Raw genomic sequence first — 24,744 nt, forward strand, 5'->3', positions numbered from 1 at the left:
GGGAATTTTATGGCCTTTGTGAATGTTACGGGCAAGGGAGGGGACAGGGAACCTCTTTGGCAATGTCACCAATTCCTTAGAATCCAAAAAACTCCAATTTTGTAGAGATGCGGATGCCCTGATCCTCTCTAACGGACTCTTTCCCCATCTGACCTCGGTAGTGACAGCTCAGGAAGAGCATAGGGCATCACTGTCTAGTCAGCTTAAGAGCTATTTTTAGTAAATGACATGTGTTAGGTAGAAATGTTTGCATTAAGCTAGTTGTTGCATGGCCGGTTCCATGTGGCAAGTAGATTGGGAAGTGCTCTCAGGAACAACACCTGAAGCAGAGTAACAGAAGCAGGTCTGGGCAGAGGGAGAAGTTGGATCACCATACAGTCATGGCAAAGACCTCAGCTCATCCCACAGGGAGCTTGGGAGTTGGTATGGCTCTTTTGTTCTCAAGTGGGGGTGGGAAACAGGCCTTTGTGCTCCCTGTGTCAATGAGTCACTGGATTCAGCTGTTCCTGAGAAGGGGTTGTGTCTTTGGGCTGATGGCTTTCTTTAGCCAAGGGCAAAGTCATTTGGTACACGAGGATTATTATCTAGTTGTGAGGAGGATCTGATAATTATGTGGGTCACTCATTAATTGCTGCGATTGTGTCTGGTGATATGCCTGGTTAAACAGCAGGCTGTTTTCCTTTTTCCCCCTTATGTGTCCCTCTAGAAACTGAATCTTTGCCAGAAAGAATGCCCTTTTAAATGTGCCTATTTATTTTTGCCCTACATAAGTGTTCTCTATTCAGCAAATCTTATACTCTCCTGATCCACATTCTGTAATGTAATTTCTTTCCTTCTGAAACTTCAGCTATGTTCTTTGAATTATCCCTACGTCTTTAGGCAAAATTTGTGCTAACACTTGCCCTTCATAAATTAGGCTAGTCAAGTAGTGAGAAAAACTCTGGGCCAGAAAACAAAACACAGTTACCTTAAATTTTAGTCCAAGCTCTGCCACAACCTAGATGTGTAGCCTTTCACAAGTCATTTCATTTCTCCGTGCTTCACTTTGCTCATCAAATAGAAGGTACATGAAGTAATCTTTATGCCCATAAAGATTACATAAAGTAATGTTTATGCTTTCAATTCTGAAAGCTTGTGATTCTGTGGCCTATTCTGATATCATAGAGCATTGAGACTGCTGGGCTCAAACTGTGTCATCTCTAAGACTCACAGATGATTCATCACATCTAGGACCTCACTTAATTTGGTAAGTTATACAGGTGAGAGGAAACAAGCTCCATGGGAAAGATGTCCACTGAGGCCAAGGTGGGAGCTAGAGAATAACGAATGGATCTGTAGGAAAATAACGAAGTCTTCATACTGAGCTTTAGTTTAACCTAAATGTTTAATCTAAACTTCAGACTTAACTTGTATTATGGGAAATAAAACACAAATCAGGTCCCTATCGGGATTATTTTGAAGATTAGACAAGGTAGAGTTTCTGTATTAAAGATTTTGATTGAATGGCAGATTATACACTATCAAGAGGTAAGTATTTTGGATATTATTATCATAAAACATATTCTTGTTTCTCAATATTAATAATAGTTGTTATTCTAAGTAGTGTTCTAAGCATAATAATTACTTTTACTCCAAAGACTAGAAAACCTTTTATTTAAAATATTGGATAGTTTTAACTGCTAATCAGATAATCTGGCATATCTTTCATGCTTCTTATAACATCAGTGCTAATTGTTCATAGCATAAACAAAATAACGATATTAGTAGAATTTCCCTTACATTTCTAGGGAATGCTATATCAGTTTGGAAATCTACCACCCTAAAGTAAAATGTTATGATTCCTCTTTGCTTTATAGCAACCTATTTCCCTCTTCTTAGAGGTTTAAATGTTTAAGAATGTGCTGGAAGGACAACCCCCAGTCATTTCATTTTTCGAATAATTCTGAAATATCATTTCCTATTAGGCAGTTGTGTGAGCACTGACAACCTGGCCCCTCTTCTTCCCTAGAGATTAATTTATTTCCTGCAGTGCTTGCTCTTTGTGGAAAATCTCACTCGTCAGCCTTCACCAATGGGAAATCTCATCAGCAGAATGTTAATTATAAAAGCAAAACCATATACTGTATTGTATTGAAAGGAAAAATAGTTCTCTAGGCAAAGCAACTTTTTTCTTTTCTCCACTCTGTCCTCAATCTGTAGCTGGACAGGAACATTAGCCACTGGGAGAATGTTTCATGAGGTGGCAGTGTATATTCACTTCATGAAAATGTGCAGGCTTTGCAACCAGTCAGACCTAAGGCTGAACTCTGATTCAAAGAATGTCACATTTCTCGTTAATTTTGTTTCTTTATCTTTAACATTAGAATAAAAATACCTACCTCACATGATTTTCATGCATGAAAAATCACGTAATGTGATTGTTAAAAATCCGTATTCTTGGGATCAGTTCTTTTGAGCAGAGTTGGCAGACTATGGCCTGTGGATCCGATCTGTCCTATTGCCTGTTTTTGTACAGCCCAGGAGCTAAGAATACTTGTCTTTTCATTTTTAAATGGTTAAAAAATTTAAAAGCAGGATATAATTTTCTGATGTACAAAAATTATATAAAATTAAAATTTCAATGCCTATAAATAAAGTAATTTTGGAACACAGCCACACTCATTCATTTACATATTGTATATGACTGCTTTAGTGCTATGTCAGCAGAGTTGAGTAGTTGTGAAAGATATTTGCTATCTGGCTCTTTAGAGAAAAAGTTTACTAACCTCTGCTCTAGAGAGTCTATTTCAGAGGTCCTCAGGGATACCAGTAATCTATTTCAACATGTTTCTCAGGTGATTCTGATACAGGGGGTCTATGGACCACACTTTGAAAAATAATGCAGTGGAAGAATTGTGAACAACTTTTCTCTTCTTCTCACTCATCAAACACACTCTGTTACCAAGTCCTATTGGCTTTATCTTCAAACAATATCTAAAATATTACCACTTTTTTCCCACGCTCATTGCTATCAACCTGGTCCAAGCTAAATGCTGCTGTCAGTCATCACCTCTCATCAGGATTTTTGAATTGCCTTTCTAACTAGTCTATCTGCTTTTACCCTCATTCTGTAGTGTCCATTCTCAAAAAAACAACCAGAGTAAATGTGTTAAAATCTCAACCAGATCATGGAACTTCTCTCCTCAAAATCCTCCAGTGGCCTCTCCACTTCTTCCCCTTCTCACTGCTCTGGCTACATTGGCCTCCTGTCTGTTTCTCAAAAACTCTAGTGGATCTCCATCCTCAAGCCTCGCATAGACTGTTTTCTTTAAGTTGCATGATCTTCCCCCAGAGATTCACATGGCTTTCAGCTTTGTCTTCCTTCATCTGTTGCATCCTTGGTGATCCCTTCCACAACCACCTTATTTGAAATTGTAACCTTCTTATCTTACCCTCTTAAAGGTGCCCATCTCCTTTATGCTATCTAACATATTACATACTTCCCCTGGTTATTTTGATTATGGGTCACCACCCCCACATAAGGGCACCAGGAGGGCAGAAATTTTTATCAGTTTGCTTTACTCTTAGATTCTAGAATAGTGTCTGGCTTACAATAAATCCTCAATGAATATTTTCTGAATAAAGAAATTAACCCCAGACTCCTATTCTGTAATTGATAAAAAATATATGGCACCTTCTGAACATTTTCTGTGTACAAAAACAATCTCCAGGCATAAAAATATAAGACTTGTCTCTGCAAAATGATGCAATATTCACTTAGTCACTGCAAATGAGAGGGAGAATAAAGCAGCCACTAACTTGTATCATTTGTCATTCAATCTCAGCTGATGATTTAATTACAAAAGATGCTAAGGAAAGGAAAGTAGACAGTGGGTACAGATGTGAAAACATGGATGAAAATCCAGTTGAAAATATTCAGAAGAGATTCCAGGAAACCACAGTCAAGGTGCATCCTAAAGAAAGTAGATGGTTCACTGCAGGTTTGTTCAACAGTAGGATGAGCAATTTTAGGAGAGTAGCACCCAAAGTTCTCTATATGTAAAGGGAAGTGTTCTATAGCCTTGGTTCAAATTAATGCTTTAGAAAGCAACAGCTCTAAGAGAATGAAAACCAGCTTTAGATGTGCTTGGATTTAATTCCTCTAAAATATGAGGAAATGGAGATTTCCTTTCACTTAAATCTTCTTATTAAAAGAATTGCCCATCTAATTTCATGCTTATAACTTCATTTTGTGGATTGAACAGTAAGTTATTCATACAGAGACATAGATTCTGACTATTGAAGGACACTTCTTTAGCCTATATTCTTTAGAGATAAAAACAAAACAGAACTCCAGTCTATGTCTATTCTTCTATGAGCAAAGTGTTTGGTTGGCTTGACCTCCAAGAAACTTAGTTTATACGATTCCAAATCCCTCTGATAATTTGACCATCTAAGTAGTTGGTTCAGTGAATATTCGATTCAATGTAAGAAGCATCATTGACATATTAAACTTGTGACATTTCCAGAAGGAATTTTTGATGTATGCCTAAAAATACGATTTTAAGTCAATTTGGATTTTAAAACTTCCTTAAATAGTTGTGAGAAAAAACAGTTCTTGAACATTTCGAGATTTCCTGAAAGTTAATGTGATAAGGTGCAAAGTTTCCATTAAATGTGAAATCTGCTTTGTCAGCTAGAGCTGACCACCAGAGGCAGCGTGGGTGTTATTTAGAGGATCCCTACACCAGGTAAAAGATTGGGCTAAATCAGGTAGGGTGAAGTGACTTATAAAACTGAGATTACTTAAATCCTATTATTTATTTTGAGATAATCTAATTATTTTAATTTCCTCACCTCCCATTTTTCTGCTTGACTATGTACTATCTTAAATCAGCTTATTGACGAGGGAGAGTGAGACTAATAACTGTCAAGATGACAGATTGAACTTTCAGACTACAGGCTTATAATAGTTTTATGTGACTATAACATGGTAATAGCAAGTAGTATTTCTGTAGTACTTTACATTTTACAAAGCACTTGCAGGTCCATTATTTCATTTGATATTCCACAAGTCTATGATTCAGTTATTACTATCAAAACTCATTCGCTGGTAAGAAAGTGAAATTCAGAGAATTTTTAAGACACACAGCCAGTAAGTTGTAGACTCAGGAATCAGACCTAGGTCTTCAGATTCCGGTTGTCTGTGCTACAGTGATTTCATTTTCTCTCACCCCTCCCTCCCCCCACCCTAACTATAGCAATGCTGTGATGGAGAAATATTCTTGTAAACCCTCTTTACAGATAAAGTCACAAAGATAGTAAGTGATAGAAATGGGAATTAGGAGCCGGCCCGGTGGCGCACTGCTATAGTGCGCTGCTTGGGAAGCACAGCAGCGCTCCCGCCGAGGGTTCGGATCCCACGTACAGACCGGTTCCCGCTCACTGGCTGAGCGAGGTGTGGGAGCAACACCGAGGGTTGCGATCCCGTTGCCGGTCCCGGTCCGGTACAAGCGCGACACTGAGGGTTGTGATCCGTTGCCGGACACGAAAAAAGGAAAAAAAAAAAAAAAAAAAAAAAAAAAAAAAAAAAAGAAATGGGAATTAAATCTAGGCATACTGCCTAAAAATTTTGTGTTCTTTTATCTATAATGTATGTTCTAGAGTATGTAGTTGTACTGCTGTTTGTGATGTAAGAAAGACCTAAAAATCTAAAGGCAGCAGTTGGGGACAATGGATCAAAAGGTAAGAGAATAAACAAATTAATTCACCCACATACACACACACAAAAAAAAACCGGGGGGGGGTGGGGAAGAAGATATAACAACTATACTTTCATGAAGTTGTTACAACAAGCAAACGGAAAGGACATTCTTGGGGGGGAGGGGAGAGAGGGAGGAGGGAGGGAGGTGTCGGTGATGGGCCATAATAATCATATACAGTGACTATTGACAAAATAAAAATTTAACAAAAAAAAAAAAAAAAAAAAAGGTAAGAGAATAAAATCCAGGAGAACATGAAGTCCAGGCTATTTCCCTCACCAGGCCACTGACCCCGGCTCCCAGCCTCAGCACTGAGGGAAGATGTTGACAGAGGAAAACAAATGCAGGCTGTTAGGGGAATTAACAATGCAGTATGGAGAAATTTCCCTTCTTTCTTTCTTGACATCACTTTTCTTCTTTCCCAATTAGTCGGTCAGCTTCATGGAAGACACAAAACTGTATATTTTATCTTTGTATTTCATGCATATCATAAAAATTGCTGACTGTTGGTGAGACAGTTTTAGGCTCTTCCCATTTATTAACTCATTTAATCTCTGTAACTACCCCACAAAAAAAAAATAGTTATTATTGCCCTCCCCACCCACTCCCGCTTCGTTTTTTAAAGATGATGAAATGAGGCACATAAAGGTTAGGTAACTTACTTTAGGTTATCAGGTAGTTGTGGGAGAAAAAGAATTTAAAGAAGGAAAGAAGGGAGAAAGGAAAGGAAGAGAAAAGAAAGAGGAAAGGGAAGGAAAGTGAGAGAGAGGAAGAAAGGGAGGCTGGAGAAGTAAAGAAGGAAGGAGGAGAGAAAGAAATCAGTGACAGGCTACCGAGTGCTCAGAGGCAGGGCCACGGAGGGTTTCTCTCTAGGTCAGGGTGGCTAGCACTTAACAGATCTCTAGTACAATAGAGGTATGGGAGAGCTAGAGAGATGTCTGGATTTCTGTACATCTTGACCGTTGTAGTGCTTGCTATTAGGGTCTTTTTAAACCACTCATCTCTCATGCTCCATAAAGCCATAGTGGAAAGAAATGCAGTTTATTGTCTGAAGACAGACAGAATTCCTGTTTGTAACGTAGCTTGCTTTACTGAAGAGTCTGGTATGATCTTGTGTTAATTTCAGGTCAGTGTATATGTTAATTAGGAGCTTTCAATAGTATGCGAATGCTTGAGTCCTGCTGCTTTTTCTTTAGTTTGACATTCACAGACATCCTTTTCCTCCCCTGCAGTCCTTAGAACTCCACGAAGTTTGAGCTCTATTCTGTAGGTGTAGTGCCACAGCCAAAGAGTGTTGGATCAGAAATCAGACATTTAAAAAATTCGGACATTTTTTCAGCTTTAAGCATTTACTAGCTGTGTGATTGCTGGGCAGATCTCAACTTCACTGTGGCCTCAGTTTCCTACCTCATATTATCTATATAATAGAATTGTTGTAAGCATAAACTAAAACACAAAGAAAAGCATTTTGTCAGCTGGAAAACACTTTAGAAATTTAAGGTATTCTCTCCTACCTCATAGAAGTATCTACATTGTCTTTGAAGAGTTTACATTTTTCCTCTCTTTTCCTTTTATTTATTTATTTATTTTTTGGCTCTTCCTACTTCCAATTATTTTTCAAAAAGTATATATGTATGTGAGTATCTTAGAAGCAGTATTTGAAAGCAGGCAGTTCTCCTTCCTGATTATTTCCAACAGATATATCCAATAGACTTCTCTTATTTTTTCTTTACTTATAGAAATCGTCAAAAATGAAAAACATAAAAAATGAGATGTGCTGAAGCCACTTGGGCAGTAAGCATAAATGTTGCAATGGAGAAGGAAGCCTCACCTGCTAGCTGAAAAACAGCTATTCCCCAGTGGACTCCAGAAGAAACTTGACCGGCCACTGCAAAGAAGAAAACAACCTTAAAAGATTCAACAGATAAAACTCAAAGAGAAGACTATGATATAAAATTCACATAGTGTATTCTGTTGTGCCAAAATATGTATGTATTGTTTTATTGTTATTTAGGACGTATTTATTTAACGTACACATTTATCGTGGTTCATATTTCTGCTACCAATTATCAAACAATTGAAAAACAATTATACATTTCAGTTTCTGAGTAAAACCAATCTAAAATAAGATAAAAACTCACCAAATATTTTCACTTTTTTCAGGATTTGTTTTACCATTTTTCTAGTGCTATCATCATTTCTGATAAGACTAACTTAAAAAAATTATATCTGAGAGAGGCTTAAAATACCCGGGTTTCTTATTTGAATCCTTGGAAGTGTGAAAATGAGTTTGACTTCACATTTTCAGTTTGTTTTATAAATATACTGTAAATATGTGTGTTCAAGCCTCAATAGCCAAAGCCATTGGGAGTCACAGGAATTTTCCATAACTACTTCCCCTATGTCCTTACAATCAGAGTTCACAACTGCAGTATCACCAAAGTTCTGATAATGTGCCTTATTATGTTATGCATTATATCCTAGATACCCCTTTAGATGAATGTTAACTAGGATTATAGGGAAACCATTTAGTTAAGCATAATATTTGATGGAAATAAAAAGGCAATAGAATTATAACGAGATACAGTAAATTTGGTAGACTAGAAACAAAAGTGATTCTTAAATAGTGTACATTAGAATAGCCTTCTTATAGTTACATAATATGTAAAAATTACTTTAAGAGCTGTCAAATTTTGATCATTTATCTTATTATATATTAAGTATGCAAGAACAATATTATTCTGCCTCTAATAAAATAAAGAGACAGAAGTTATCTGGTTAAAATTACATGGGAATTTTATGGCAAGCCTTGGACTTTGTTCATAGGTCGCACTGTTTACGAAAGCAAACTGTTAGCTCATCTTCTATCTCATAATTATTTTATGTTATGTGGGGAAATTATTTGTTGATTTAGTACTTAAAAGTTTCTAAAGGCAACAAATCATGAAAAATCTTTTCAACAGAAAAAATACAGTTAGAGATCTTTCATATAATACTTATAATCTGGTTTAGCTTACCTCTCTTTTTTTTTTCTTTTTTAAGTGGCAATGAATCCTGGTTTTCAATATCCTAAAGATTGTTTAGTGATTTGATTGTGATAATGTCATTTGTTAACTATAATTTCTGAAATTTTGTAAGATGGTTTTATTTTTATTTATTTTGCCTGTTTGTGCTAAGAACAAGAACTTTTCAAAGTTTATGTCCCCGTGTTTGATTATTGAAGGCCACAGAGAATCCTGACACAACCCAACAGCCTTGGAAAACTGCCTCATAAATATATTTGGACTCGCAGAATTTGTTATTTTTCAAATAATAGTGAATACTTAGTAGTTTTATTTTGTGTATGAGAATAAATTTATTTGTGCCTTTAGAAAGCACGATTCTATTCTTAGAAGATGGAGATAATGCGTATCTTACTTTGGTCATCAAGGGCTTTCTGATGGAAATCACACACAAGGGTACTTCATGGAAAGATTCACATTATCTTTGAATTCTACTTTTTCACAAACTTTTTGAAATACCATTGTATAACATTTCTAACTTAATATAAATCCTTTTGCATACTGTGTTTCCAGTTGTCTTGATACTGAAAAGTGTAATATGCTAACCTATGGAAGATTTTGGAAGTTTGAAAATAAATTTCCAAACTTTCATTTATTTGTGTTCTTTACCATGTTTAACTGTGGAATAACTATCTTCTTAGAGCAATTAAGTTAAAATATTCTTAATCTAGAATTAAAATCGATTCTTTATGACTAAGAAGAAGCCAGGAGGAGAGAGTCCCCCTAACCCCTACGGACCTACAGTGTGGGCATAGACAAGCTGCATAGACACATATTAATGCTGCCCTCTTCCTAACTGAATCAGTCATGCAATTTTGGGAAGGAGGGATGGAAAGAGTGAAAAATGGAGAGAGGTAAATGTGATTGTTTGAGATGGGCTAGTTCAATGCTTATAACGAGGATTTTAATATTAAAGCTGTTTGTTTTAAGATCAAAGTCAACACTTAATGAGATTTCCAGTTGTTTATCCAAAGTTTTATGATTCAAGTTACTTCAAAAAGAAAGAGTATGTATAAAATTTGTGGGAAGGAAGAATCAGAATTTGGATCCAAATATATCCCACTAGGCTGGAATACTAAAAGTGGAATCCAATAGAATGAAAGTGTTCTTTTGATTTTACCATCAAAATATTTCCACGATTTTACCACTTCTTACTGCTTCCACTTCTACTGCTGTGGTGCAAGCTTCAATCATCTCTTTCAGATTATTGCACTAACCCTATAACCATTCTCCCCATTCCTGTCCCTACTTCCTATCAATCTATTCTTACTTCAGTAGCCAGAATGGTCTCATTAAAACGTGCTATTATTACATACCGCAGTCACTTGCTTCCCACCTCGCTCAGAGTAAAAGCCAAAATTCCTAAAAGGATTTACAAAGTCCCACACCGTCTATCCTCATTACCTCTCTGCTTGTCTTCTCACTCACTTTGCTTGAGTCACACTGGCCTTCCATCATTCATCAGCCCTGGCAGGACCAGTCCTGCCTCAAGGTCTTTGCATTTATTGTTCTCCGCCTGGAATGCTTTCTGCCCTGCTCTCTGCACAAGTCATTCCCTCACTTCCTTCAGGTTTTATCCATATGTTACCTTCTCAGCACAGCCTGTCCTGACCACCTATCCCAAACTGTAACCTCAATTCCTCCTCGTCCTTTCTGTTTCATTTCCTGTTTTAGTTTTCTCCATAATAATTAAGTCTACTTAGCATACTATATATTTTACATGTCTTGTTTATTTCTATCTCCTTTACACTACAATGTAAACTCCATGAAGGCAGGGATATTTACTTGGTGGTTTTTACCTTGGTCTTGGACTTTCCAGCCTCCAGAACTGTGAGCAGTAAATTCCTATTGCTTATAAATGATCTAGTCTAAGGTATTATGTAATAGCAGCCTGAAACAGACTAAGACAGTGCAATAACTTGTCCTTTATCTTAGAAAAGATATCCTGGTGCCCGAGATCACTGGAACCCTAAAATCTTTATCCGTATGGCAATATCTTGAATCTTTGTAAAGTTTATCTAACAGTTCCTGGATTGTACATCTTGCCAGGGTATCCATCTTTTTTTAATATATCATGTCAAAATAACATAATATTTTCATATAGTGGGCCAACATGATGTACAATTTCCAGATGATCTCAGTCCTTTGGGTTCTATGGTGGCAGAAAGCAGGTGAATTAGCATTGCCCTGGGATAAAACTGACATGAACTGGTTTTGATTTTTCTTCATAGGTATTGTTAAAAATAATGTGTTCACCAGATGAGAGGACACATGGTACGTAACAGAGGCTTTGTAAATCTGGTCTAGTAAAAATACAGCAACCATAATTAGGGCTACTACTTGCTAAGTCCACTATCAGCTACCATAATATATCAAGTTTTTGTAGGGACCAGACTGCTAAATAAGTGGAAATACGACTGAGACCATAAACCCTGCATTCCTTAAATCTTTGAGGGTGGCACTAATTTATAGAATATAAATATTATATCTAGAATATGATATTGTTTTATGTTTACTATCTTTTTCAAGAGTAAGTGAAGATAGTTTCAGGGAATTCAAGCCAGCTTTTTCTACTATAATAGTTCTTTCTTCACAGGTCAAGAAACCATTGTTACAGTTCTAAGAACCAATATGTCTGTTTTGATTATATCTCAAGAAATGAGGAAATGATCACTGGTAGGGTCTGTGTTAACAAGTGGACCCATTGTGAAATGGAGTTGGTTCAGAAGACTCTTTATTATCTGACCTTCATATGTTCATATTCTAAAAGGAGTTGTACTATGTGTGAAAGTATAATCTTAAACCATCTACATGGATGTCACAATTGTTCTATATTCTTTCATTAATGTACTAAAGCTATACTAAAGAATGGGAGCCAAAGTCCAAAAGCTGTGGGGCCCAAGTTTGTGTGGCTTTTCTATGCTGAGGTGACCTACACTCTTAAACTATTCTTGTCACTTCTTGAGAACAGTGAAATGATTGGGCACAAGGAAAGTTGCAGCTAAAGTCTGAAGCCTCCAGGATTTTCTTGCTTTGCATACTGCTTGTCATCTGTTTTGTACTCTTCATTAAAAATAAGTAAACTTGGTGCTTGATAAACCTATTGTGTCTTGTATATTTGATTGACAATCTGAATCTGAAACTCACTGTAATGGTCTTGTTCTTGCAAGAGCGAGCAGAAAAATAAAACATAAAAATACCAGAAATAACAAATATAATAATTTTTGAAAACCCTAAAACCCAGGTTAGGCACAACAGAAGAGGTAGTTGATAAGATAGTAGACCTTAAGTAATTGCCCAGAATATAGCAAAAGAAGACAAGACAATGGAAAATATAATAGGTGGTAAAAGACATCAATAGGAGTTTAAGAAGGAGTAATATTTATTAAATCAGAGAGAGAATAGGAGAAATTGAGAGCATGGTATAAGGCAGAGATGAGGTGATATTCAAAGAGATGATGTCTGAGAACTTTCTGGTGATAAACGATACCAATTCTCAGATTTAGGAAATATGGCATATTTCAAGAAGGATAAAAAAGTAATTTCCCAACACATCATATTATAATGAAATTTGCAAAGGTGGATACAAAGATAAGAATGGGGCATCAAAAAAATTGGACAAACAATAGACTTTACTAAGCCCAAACAACAGCTGGAAGATGGGGTGCTGGAGAGAAAAACTATCAAGTAAGAACTGTGAGAATAAAATAAGAATAGAAGACTTTTACAGATAAGAATTGAAAAATAAGAATAGAAGGCTTTTACAGAAAAAAAAGAAAGCAGATTTACAGTCAATTGAATTCTCAGTAGAAGACTATCTGAAGGATATACTCTGAGAAAGAAAATAAATCCAGAAAAAAGATATGAGAATCAAGAATGAATGATATGTTAAGAGAGAACTCACAGAGTGAGAGAAGATACTTGCAATATATATATCCAACAAAAGGATAATATCCATCCAGGCCCCACCCCTGTGCCTTGAACCGGTGCTGTGAAGGTGAGCCCACTGGTGGTGGCTGACAACAGCACCAGCCAGTGGAACCGTGTGGCTCCACGTGGCCCCCTCACCCCGCCACCTTGGACCCAGATTCAACCCAAAAATATCCTCCCCGAGACATATTATAGTTAAATTTGCAAAGCTCAGAGACAAAGAATTCTACAAGCAGCAACAGAAAAGCATCAGGTTACTTATAGGGGAACCCACATCAAACTAACAACAGACTTCTCAACTGAAACCCTATAGGCCAGAAGAAAGTTGAATAATATATTCAAAATACTAAAAGAAAAAAACTGCCAGGCAAGAATTCTTTATCAAGCAAGGCTCTCCTTCAGAAATTGAGGGAGAAATAGTATATTTCCCAGACAAACAAAAGCTGTGGGAGTTCACCACCACACGACCAGCCCTGCAAGAAATTCTCAAGGGAATCATTCATCTGGAATCTGAATAATGATGACCACCATCACGAATACACAAGAAAGAGCAAAACCTATAGTTAAAACAAAAATGCCAGCAGGAAAGAGAAAGAAGCTAAATCATTCCACCTTAAATTCCCAACTAACATTGACGAAAAGAAATAAAATGGTAAATAATGATCAAAAGATATTTAAATCACCTAAACAAGTAGCAATTAAATGACAGGAATTAAACAACACTTCTCAATAACTACTCTAACTGTGAATGGACTAAACTCCCCATTCAAAAGACACAGACTAAATGACTGGATTAAAAGCTAGACCCAAGTATATGCTGTCATCAAGAGACCCACCTCACCTGTAAAGGCACACATAGACTAAAAGTGAAGGGATGGAAAAAGATACACCATGCAAATAGAAATCAAAAATGAGCAGGAGTAGCTATTTTTATATTGGACAAAATGGACTTTAAACCAAAAAACATTAAAAAAGACAAAGAAGGCCATTACATAATGATAAAGGGAACTATCCAGCCGGAAGACATAACAATCATAAATGTTGCTTTGTGTCACTTCGCCCCCCATGGATTTGTCACCCCAATTCCTCTGGATGACTGAGATGAAAGGATTACTCAAAGCCCATCTCTTCTGAGCAGTGAGAGGCCCCAAAGTGGTTAACTTCCCTCCAGTGAGAGGGATCCCTTCCTCGGTAAATAACTGCCTAATTGGGTTTCTCTTCCTGCATTTATTTTCCAGACTAGGATGGGACATAGGTGGGGTTATATTTTACCAGTATACGCTGGTAACTTTCAGTGAAACAAGCCAGATGACATTCCAGTAGACAATTAAGTGGTCTTATCAACACAAGCTTGATCTTAGCAAACATTCCTTCTTATAGCAATTTCTCAGTATCTTTACATAACAATCAGTAACTAGTCTGTCTTTGAGCCAGCAACCTGCTGTGCCACAAATCTTTATCTTAAACCAGAGACTTATAGCCTGAGGAAAATTTCCAGTCCTCCTCAAGGTCAATATTTGAAACTGCAAGACTTTGGAAAACCAGGCCCTGTGAAGTACATATGCTTTTTAGTATATTCCACACATAAACATGTATGCACCCAATACCGGAGCACCCAGATATATTAAGCAAACACTCTTAGACCTAAAGAAGGAGATAGTACCTAATACATTAGTAGTGGGTGATCTGAATACCCCTCTCTCAGTATGGGACAGGACTTCTAGGCAACAGGTCAACAAAGAGACACAGGATTTAATCTACACCCTGGACCAACTGGACTTGGCAGATATATACAGAACATTTCACCCAACAGCTGAAGAACACACTTTCTTCTCATCAGCTCATGGTACATTGTCCAGGATAGACCACATATAAGGTCACAAATCTAGTCTCAGCAAATTTTAAAAAATTGAAATAATTAAGATCAGAGCAGAACTAAATGAAATAGAGACCCTCAAAACAATAAAAAAGATCAACAAAACTAAAAGTTGGTTTTTCAAGAAGATAAACAAAATAGACACACCATTAGCTAGATTAACAAGAAAAAGGAGAGAGAAGACCCAAGTAACAAAAATTAGAAATGAAAAGGGAAACATTACAACTGATACCACAGAAATACAAAGAATCATTAGAGACTATTATAAACAACTGTAAGACAACAAATTTGAAAATCTGGAAGATATGGATAAGTTTATAGACACATACAAATTACCAAGACTGAACCAAGAAGAGATAGAAAATCTGAACAGACCAATAACGAGCAAGGAGATTGAAGTGGTAATTAGCAATTTCCCAACAACAAAAAAAGTCTGGGTCCGGATAGCTTTACAGCTGAATTCTGTCAAACTTTTAAAGAGGAGTTAATACCAATTCTCCTCAAACTATTCCAAATAATTGAAACAGACACTACTCTCTCAAACTCATTCTATGAGGCCAACATAACTCTGATACCAAAACCAGATAAAGACACAACAAAAAAAGAAAATTATAGGCCAATATCCTTGATGAACCTAGATGCTAAAATCCTCAACAAAATATTAGCAATCAGAATACAGCAACATATTAAAAAAATTATACACTATGATCAAGTGGGATTCATCCCAGTGATGCAAGGATGGTTCAACATACAAAAGTCAATAAATGTGATACATCACATCAACAAGCTCAAGGACAAAGACCATATGATTATCTCAATAGATGCTGAAAAAGCATTTGACAAAATTCAACATTCCTTCATGATAAAGACTCTCAACAAATTAGGCATAGAAGAAAAATATCTTAACACCATAAAAGCCATTTATCACAAGCCCATCACCAGTATTATTCTAAATGGGGAAAAATTGAAGGCCTCCCCCTTAGGGACAGGAACAAGACAAGGGTGTCCACTCTCACCACTTCTATTCAACATAGTACTGGGTGTACTAGATAGAGCAATTAGGCAAGAGAAAGAAATAAAGGGAATCCAGATTGGAAAAGATGAAGTCAAACTTTCCCTATTTGCAGATGACATGATACTATATATAGAAAAGTCTGAAGACTCTATCAAAAAACTCCTAGAGCTAGTTAATAACTTCAGTAATGCTGCAGGATACAAAATAAATGCCCCCAAATCAGTCACATTTATATACTCAAATAATGAATTAACAAAAAGAGAAATAAAGAAAGTAAGCCCATTTACAATTGTCACCAAAAACATATGATACCTAGGGAGCAATTTAACCAAGGAGGTGAAAGTCCTCTACAATGAGAATTACAAACCACTTTTGAAAGAAAATTAAAGAAGACACAAAAAGATTGAAAGATATTTCATGCTCTTGGATTGGAAGAATTAACCTTGTGAAAATGTCTATACTACCCAAAGTGATCTACAGATTCAATGCAATCCCCATCAAAATACCAATGATATTCTTCACAGAAATGGAAAAAGCAATCTTACCTTTCATATGGAAAAACAAAAGACCCCAAATAGCCAAAGCAATCCTGAGAAAAAAAAAACAAAAAACTAAACCAGAGGCATAACTGCCTGACTTCAAATTATACTACAAAGCTATTGTAACCCAAACAGCATGGTACTGATAGAAAAATAGACATTCAGACCAGTGGAGTGGAATAGAGAACTCAGAAATCACTGCTGAGGCTTATAGCCATCTAATATTAGACAAAGGCAACAAAAATCTACATTGGGGAAAAGATTGCCTCTTCAACAAGTGCTGCTGGGAAAACTGGATATCCATATGTAGAAGAATGAAACTAGATATGCATCTCTCACCATACACTAAAATCAACTCAAAATGGATTACAGACTTAAGCATAAGACCCAAAACTGTAAAATTACTAAGGGAAAATATAGGTGAAACACTTCAGTAATTAGGTCTGGGCACAAGCTTTGTGAACATGAGCCCAAAAGCACAAGCAGCAAAAGAAAAAATAAGCAAATGTGACTATATCAAACTAAAAAGTTTCTCCACAGCAAATGAAACAATCAACAGAGTGAAAAGACAACCTACAGAGTGGGAGGAAATTTTTGCTAACTATGCATCCAACAAGGATCTAAAATCCAGAATATACATAGGACTCAAGCAATTATACAGTAAAAGAAATAAATGACCCAATTAAAAAATGGGCAAAGGAGTTGAATAGACATTTTTCAAAGGAAGATATACAAATGGCCAACAGATAAATGAAAAAATGCTCCACATCACTAGTCATCAGGGAAATACAAATTAAAACCACATTGAGATACCACCTCACTCCAGTTAGACTGGCTATAATCAAAAAGACAGTGAATAACCAATGCTGGCGAGGGTGTGGAGAGAAGGGAGCACTCCTGCACTGTTGGTGGGACTGTAAATTAGTACAACCACTTTGGAAAACAATTTGGAGGTTTCTGAAACAACTACAGATAGATCTTCCATATGATCCAGCAATCCCTCTTCTGGGTATATACCCAGAGGAATGGAAATCATCATGTCCAAGAGATACCTGCACTCCCATATTTATTGCAGCTCTGTTTACAATAGCCAAGATATGTAACCGATCTAAATGTCCATCAGTAGATGACTGGATAAGGAAACTGTGGTTTATATACACTATGGAATACTACTCTGCCATAAGAAAGAATGGAATACTCCCATTTATAACAACATGGATTAAACTGGAGAAACTTACGTTGAGTGAAACAAGCAAAGCACAGAGGGATAAATACTGCATGTGCTCACTCATATGTGGGAGTTAAAAGAGAAAGGAAGGAAGGAAAGAAAGACCACAGTAGTGTCGTGGTCTAAAAGAGGGAGGGAACATTCCTAGGGCTAAAAATTGGAGTTGAGGGGAGAGGGGGAAGGGGAGGGAGGTTGGGGGATAATTGGGAGGGGACAAAGTGTACAAAACTATTTCTGGTAATGGGTATGCCCCCCGTACGAATCTGGCCCTCACATCATGGGCAGGAGGGGGGACAATTAGCTTTGTATCTCATGAATATTCTTAATAAATAAATTAATAAAAAAGAATAATATCCAGAATGTATAAAAGCCTCCTATGCATCATAAAGTAAAATGAATTCAAGCTAATTTTAAGAAAGAGTAAAGGACTTAAGCAGGCATTTCATAAAGGAGGATGTGCAAATGGATAATAAATATATGAAAATGTGCTCAAAATCACAGTAGCCTTTAGGAAAATGCAAATTAAAACCACAATGAGATACATTATTACAAACTCACCAGATGGCTCAAAAAATTTTTTTTTAGATGACAAAAACAAAGTGTGGAGCAACCAGAAGTTTCACATTTTACTGGTGGGGAGTTTAAATTGATAAATCTACTTTGGAAAACTGTTTGACAGTTTGGTGTAAATTCAAAAAAACCTAGTGCATTTACCTATTAATAAGACATGTACAAAGATGTTCGTAGCACCTTTATTCAAAGTAGCTCCAAGTGGAAATAACCCATGCCCATGAGGAGTAGAACAGACAAATAAATTTTAGGGTAACCGTACAAGGGAAAATGATGCAGCAGTAAAACAGGATAAACTATATGCTGTACATGTAACAGCATGAGTATATTTCAGGACCATAATGCTGAATGATAGAACTCATACACAAAACTAGTATATTCATTTATTTGAATTTTAAGAAAAGGCAACACTGCTCTATGGTAATAGAAGGGAGTATCCTCTTTGCATTTGATTTGGTCATGACTGGAAGGAGCACAATAGTGCTTTCTGGGTTTCTGGCAATATCCCATATATTAATCTGTATTCTGGCTATATGGATATAGACATAGATTTAAATTTATTGAGGTTTACACTTTTAAATCATGTACTTCACCACATGTATGTGATAAGGCAAAGGAAAGATAAGCACAAATTTCAGAATAGTACTTACCCCTGAGGTAAATATTAAATAGAGATTGAGGGTGAGAGCTTAAGGGACCTAAAGTGTATTGCCAGTGTTATATTTCTTATTTGTTTTTGTGTATGTGAAATAGTTCATAATAAATAGAAGAAAAAATGACATCAGGAAAACATTGCTATTTGATCTGGCCAGAAGAAGAGGCAGTATTCAGAAAATGTCCCTTAAAATACATATTAGAATCCCCTGCATGCACTTTATTTTATCGTATGTAATGTTATTAGACACATACTTTTGCTCTGCTGTCTTGCTGGGATGCATATTTCTATTGGGAAAACCTCATAAATATTTTCTTATATTTACTCCACATGCTAATAAAAGATAAGAAGTACATTTTCTTCAGCATGTTCCTTAAAATGCCGCCAAATCCTTTTGTTGAAAATAAACACTTTCTACACTGGATGTCAAACTCTTATCTTTTGCAGTATTCAAAAGTAAAAGCTAAACTCTTCAGTCTGCATTATCAAAGTACTTAAGGTATTTATGCATATGATATTTATACTCTTTTAGACATACCCTGGACATTTAATTTTTTTTTTTCTTTTTGGCTTTTGTGCATTCTGAGGAAACCACAAGCTTGAGTTGAATATTTACAATATATGAAAAGGTATGTGAAGAGTTCTTATTTCTAAATTACAGATTAGTAGTGAATAGCAAAAAATGTTTTATAGTGCTTGTATCCTTAATAGACTAATAGTACACTATTGGAGGAGACCTGCTATAAAATTACATGGAAATAATTAATTTCATTTAGATTACTGGCTTATAAATTAAAGTTTAAAGATGTAAAAGGTATCCATACATATGTCTCATTTAGATTCTGAAAGTCTAAAATGTAAATTCACTTTATTAGTTTGTTACAAATAGGTTTCTGTTATGAAAGCGGGAATTAGGCCATCTATTTTATTTTATATTCCTTGTGGTGATTTTCATCATTGTAGTTTGTGCCTGAATAAGTTAATTATTTAATTTTGGCATGTGTCTAGAAAGATGTACTCAAATAAGACTACATCCCATTCTCGCAACAAAATCATGGGGAGGTGAAATTTTGGACATGGGTTTACAAAGTCCTGGAACAACTTGATAGACAGGTCTAATCAAAACCCAATTCTGGGGCCGGCCCGGTGGCGCACTGCTACAGTGCGCCGCTCGGGAGCACAGCAGCGCTCCCGCCGAGGGTTTGGATCCCACATACAGACCGCTGCTCACTGGCTGAGCGAGGTGCGGGCGCAACACTGAGGGTTGTGATCCCGTTGCCGGTCACGAAAAAAGACAAAAAGGAAAAAAAAAAACAAAAACCCAATTCTGATCCTCCAAACCAAGGAAATTAGAGTGGAAGGTTGATTTTAAATTAATCTGTAAATCAGATACTGTTAAAGTGGGGAATAAATAAAACTGCTAAAAAAGTGTTTCCAAATTCCCTAAAGATATTAATACTGAGGATTTAAGAATTAATAAATAAGAACTCCTGGGAAATTCCCCAAGTCACAGATTTTTCTTCCTTATTTATTTATTTCCCTCCAGATTTACTAAGTTATATTTGACAAATAAAACTTCTATATATTTAAATTGTATGAGATGTTTTGATATATGTATATATTGTGAAGTGATTATAACAATCAAACATTTGATGTTTTGATAATAGCCATCCTAACCGGTGTGAAGTGACATTTCATTGTGGTTTTGCTTTGCAGTTCCCTGGCGATTAGTAATACTGGCACTATTTCATATTCTTGTTTTTCATTTGTATGTCTTCTTTGGAAAAATATCTATTCATGTCTTTTTGCCCTTTTTTATTTTGCTACTGAGTTGTAGGAGTTACTTACATATTTTGGGCATTACGCTCCCCTTGGATACATGGTTTGCAAACGTTTTCTCCCATTCTGCAGGTGGCCTTTTCATTTTGTTGATTGTTTCCTTGCAGTGCAGGAACTCTTTATCATGCAGTCACATTGTTTTATTTTTGCTTTTGCGGCCTGTACTTTTGGAGTCATATTCATAAAACAATTTCAAGACCAGTGTCAAGGAGTATTTTCCCAATGTTTACTTCTGGTGTTTTTATGGTTTCAGAACTTAAATTTAAGTATTTAGTCATTTTGATTTTATTTTTGTGTGGGTAAAACATTATCAAATAGCATTGCATACTACGGAGAAATCTTTCATGAAAGGAAGTGTCAATCAATGTGGCAAACTTCATTGATGTCTTATTTTTAAAAATTGGCACAACTACTTCAACGTTCAGCAACCACCAGCCTGATCAATCAGCAGCCATCAAGACCAAGGCAAGACCCTCCACCAGCAAAAATTATGACTTGCTGAAGGCTCAGATGATTTTTAGTATTTTTAGCTATAAAATATTTTTAAATTAAGGTATGTACAGTACATTTTTTGTACACAATGTTATATATATCAGGAAACAAAAATGTTTGAATGGCTCACTTTATCGTGATATTTGCTTTGTGGCTGTGGTCTGGAACCAAATCCATAGTATCTCTGAGGTATGCCTGTAAATGGAAGCATTTCACTTTATTTGGCTTATTTTACTTAATGTAATTATTTTGAGAGCAATATATTGTATACATCAATCATGTTGCTTTATTTTGCCGAATAGCATTCCATTGTATGAACAGCCGCATTTGTTTATCCATTCATCTGTTGATGGACATTTGATTTGTTTCCTGTTTTGGCCATTACAAATAAAGCTTCTATGAACAGTTGTTTACAAGTTCTTTTATGGATATAGGCTTCCATTTCTCTTGGGGAAATACCTAGGAGTAAAATGTATGGGTCATTTAGTAGGTATATGTTTAACTTCTTAAGAAACTGCCAAAATGTTTACCAAAACTAATGTCTTATTTTTAATTTCAATCACCAGTGAAAAACTTCTATTGTTCCACATCTTGTCTGGTGAGTCCAGTTGCTCCACTTACCACTTGGTGTGGTAAATCTTTTTAATTGTTGTCATTCTAATAGGTGTGTGGTGGTATCTCCTTTGAATTTGCATTTTCTTTATGACTCTTGATATTATACATCTTTTAATGTGCTTATTCGCTCTCTATGTATCTTTATTGGTGAAGTGTATCCTCAACTCTTTGCCCATTTTTTAAAATTATATTTTTATTTTTATTATAATTGAAATTTGGGGATTTAAAATATATATGTATATATATATTTTGGATATTTTGACAATAGGTCATCAAAAGCTATCATTGAATATTCCATAAATTAGGTTACAGATAACTACCATAAATGATTGAATCAAAGTGAAAGGCTATTTATAAATTTCTCAGAAATGTATTATTATTGCACTAAATCCACATAATTATTGATCAGTGTAAAGCAAAATTATTACTTGGCAAGTTGTATAGAGCAACATTAATTCAAAATTTAAAAGGTCAGATAATAGCATTCTACCAAATATTGAATAAGCCCAGGATACTAAACACAGAGGAATAGCTTAATTTTGACAAAGTTAGTTTTATTTATTTATTTATTTATTTTTTTGTCTTTTTTTTTTTTTTTTTTTTACTGACCGGTAATGGGATTGCAACCCTCAGTGTCGCGCCCGTACTGGGGACCGGCAACGGAATTGCAACCCTCGGTGTTGCGCCCGCACCACACTCAGCCAGTGAGTGGGAACTGGTCTCCACATGGGATCCGTACCCTCGGTGGGAGCGCCGCCGCGCTCCCAAGCGGCGCACTCTCCAGTGCGCCACTGGGCTGGCTCCAAAGTCAGTTTTAAACTACTGTTTCTTGTTAATTTAATGTTTTGAATTTTTATTTAATTACATATTTCAGTAAATTGAATTAAAATTCAATTAATTTAGTCACTTATTCAACTAATACTGTATGTGTTGGGAATCTATTATTTCCCATGTACTGTATCATTAGCTGGAGATATACTCGTGAACAAAATAAATACTCTGACTTTATGGAATGAGAACGACAAATGATAAACAAATAAAATATATGGTAGGTTAGATAGTGATAATTTTTAGGGAGGAATATTAGTACCAGGAGCGGTCCCCTGAAGTATCAGTGTTGTTTTAGATAGGCAGAGAAAGCCTCAGTGAGAAGGTGATTTTGAATAAAATTCCGAAGGAGTAATGGGACTAGTCATATGAATACCCGGAGGAGGATCACCGAGGCAGTGAGATTAGCAAGTAGAAAAGCCCTGAAGTTGAAACATACGTGGCATGTTCAATGGTGACCAAGGGGTTGAGAAATTAGCAAGAATAACAGGGAGAGTCATTAAGAGAAGCAGTCAGAAAAGTAAAGGAGAACCAGATAATATAGTAGCCTACAGATAACATCAAGGACTTTAGCTTTCAATTTGAATGAGATAGGAGTCATTGCAGGGTTTTGAGCAAGAAGTGATAACTTCGGATTTTCATAGGACCACTTTGCCTGTTGTTTGAGAGTAAGCTGTACGTGAAGAAGAGCAGACACAAACATCCAGAGATGACAGTTGCTTGAATCTGGCTGGTAAGTCTGAGAATCAAATTTTGTGTATATTTGGAAAAGGCAGAGCTTTTAGAATTTGTGGAAAGAATGCGTGTAAGATGTGGGAGATAGAAGTCAAGGGTGACTCGAAGAATTTTGGCCTCTTCAAATGCAGTAACTACAATAAGAAACACTGCAGGAAGTGCTGATTTGAAGATGATTTTCAGAGGTTCAGCTTTGGACACAATTTTCAGATGCCAATTAGCCATCAAGTAATTGCCATCAGGTAATAACTAATAGCCATCAGGTAAATACCAGGGGTCTTCAAAAAGTTCATGGTTTTGGATGTTATGAAAACACTATGCATGGGTTGCAAAAATTTTTGAACTTAAATAAACTCATGTTAGGTTGTTATAACATGTCTGAACAGGATCTAGTTTGAGGCACTAAGGAAAATAAGACATCAGATTGTAAAGAGCCCCTATCAGAGCACCTTGAATTCTGCTAAAATTGAAGCAAGAACAAACATCAAATTTATAGTAAGGCTTGGGTGGAAGAATGGTGAAATCACTGATGCTTTATTGAAAAGTTACAAGGACAATGTCACAAAGAAATCAGCAGTTTACAAAGGGATAACTCATTTTAAGGGACCAGATGACCCTGAGATGAATCCAGAAGCAGCAGACCATCCACATCACTTTGTGAGGAAAAATTAATCCTATTCGTGCCCTAATTGAAGAGGACTGATGATTAACAGCAGGAGCAATTGCCAACACCATAGACATCTCAGTTGGTTCAGCTTACACAATTTTGATTGAAAAATTACAGTTGAGCAAACTTTCTGCTTGATGGGTGCCAAAACTGTTGCACCCAGATCAGCTGCAGACAAGAGCAGAGCTTTCAATGGAAATTTTAAACAAATGGAATCAAGATCCTGAAGTATTTGTTTGAAGAATTCTAACAGGAAATGAAACATGGCTTTACCAGTATGATCTTGGAGAATGGCTACCAAGAGGTGGAAGTGGTCCAGCCAAAGCAAAAGAGAACAATTCAAGAGCAAAGGTCATGCAACAGTTTTGGGGAATGCTCAAGGTATTTTGTTTATAGACTTTCTGGGGGTGAGGGTGGGGAAACAGAACAGTATCATCTGCTGATTTTGAGAGTGCTTTGATAAAGTCAGTCAAAGCTTTAGCAGAAAAATGCCTGGGAAAGCTTCACTACCAAGTCCTTTTCCACCACAACAATGTTCCTGCTTATTCCTCTCATCAAATAAGGGCAATTTTGCAAGAGTTTTGATGGGAAATCATTAGCCATCCACCTTACAGTTCTGATTTGGCTTCTTACTTCTTTGTTTCCTACTCTTAAAAAATCTTTAAAGGGCACCCATTTTTCCTCTGCTAATAATATAACAAAGACTAGATTGACATGGTTAAATTCCCGGGACTCTCAGTTCTTTAGGGATGGACTAAATGGCTTGTATCATCACTTACGAAAATGTCTTAAGCTTGATAGAGCTTATGTCATGAAACAAAGTTTATATTTTTTATTTTAATCTTTTAATTCCATTTCTCCATGAACTTTTGAAGTGCTCTCATATGGGTCAAGAGAAAGGTCTAGCCTGGAGATACAAATTTCAGAGTATTATACATATACATATGTTATA

Source organism: Galeopterus variegatus, unplaced genomic scaffold (assembly GCF_000696425.1).
Source record: "Galeopterus variegatus unplaced genomic scaffold, G_variegatus-3.0.2 Scaffold983, whole genome shotgun sequence".
Lineage (NCBI taxonomy): Eukaryota > Metazoa > Chordata > Mammalia > Dermoptera > Cynocephalidae > Galeopterus > Galeopterus variegatus.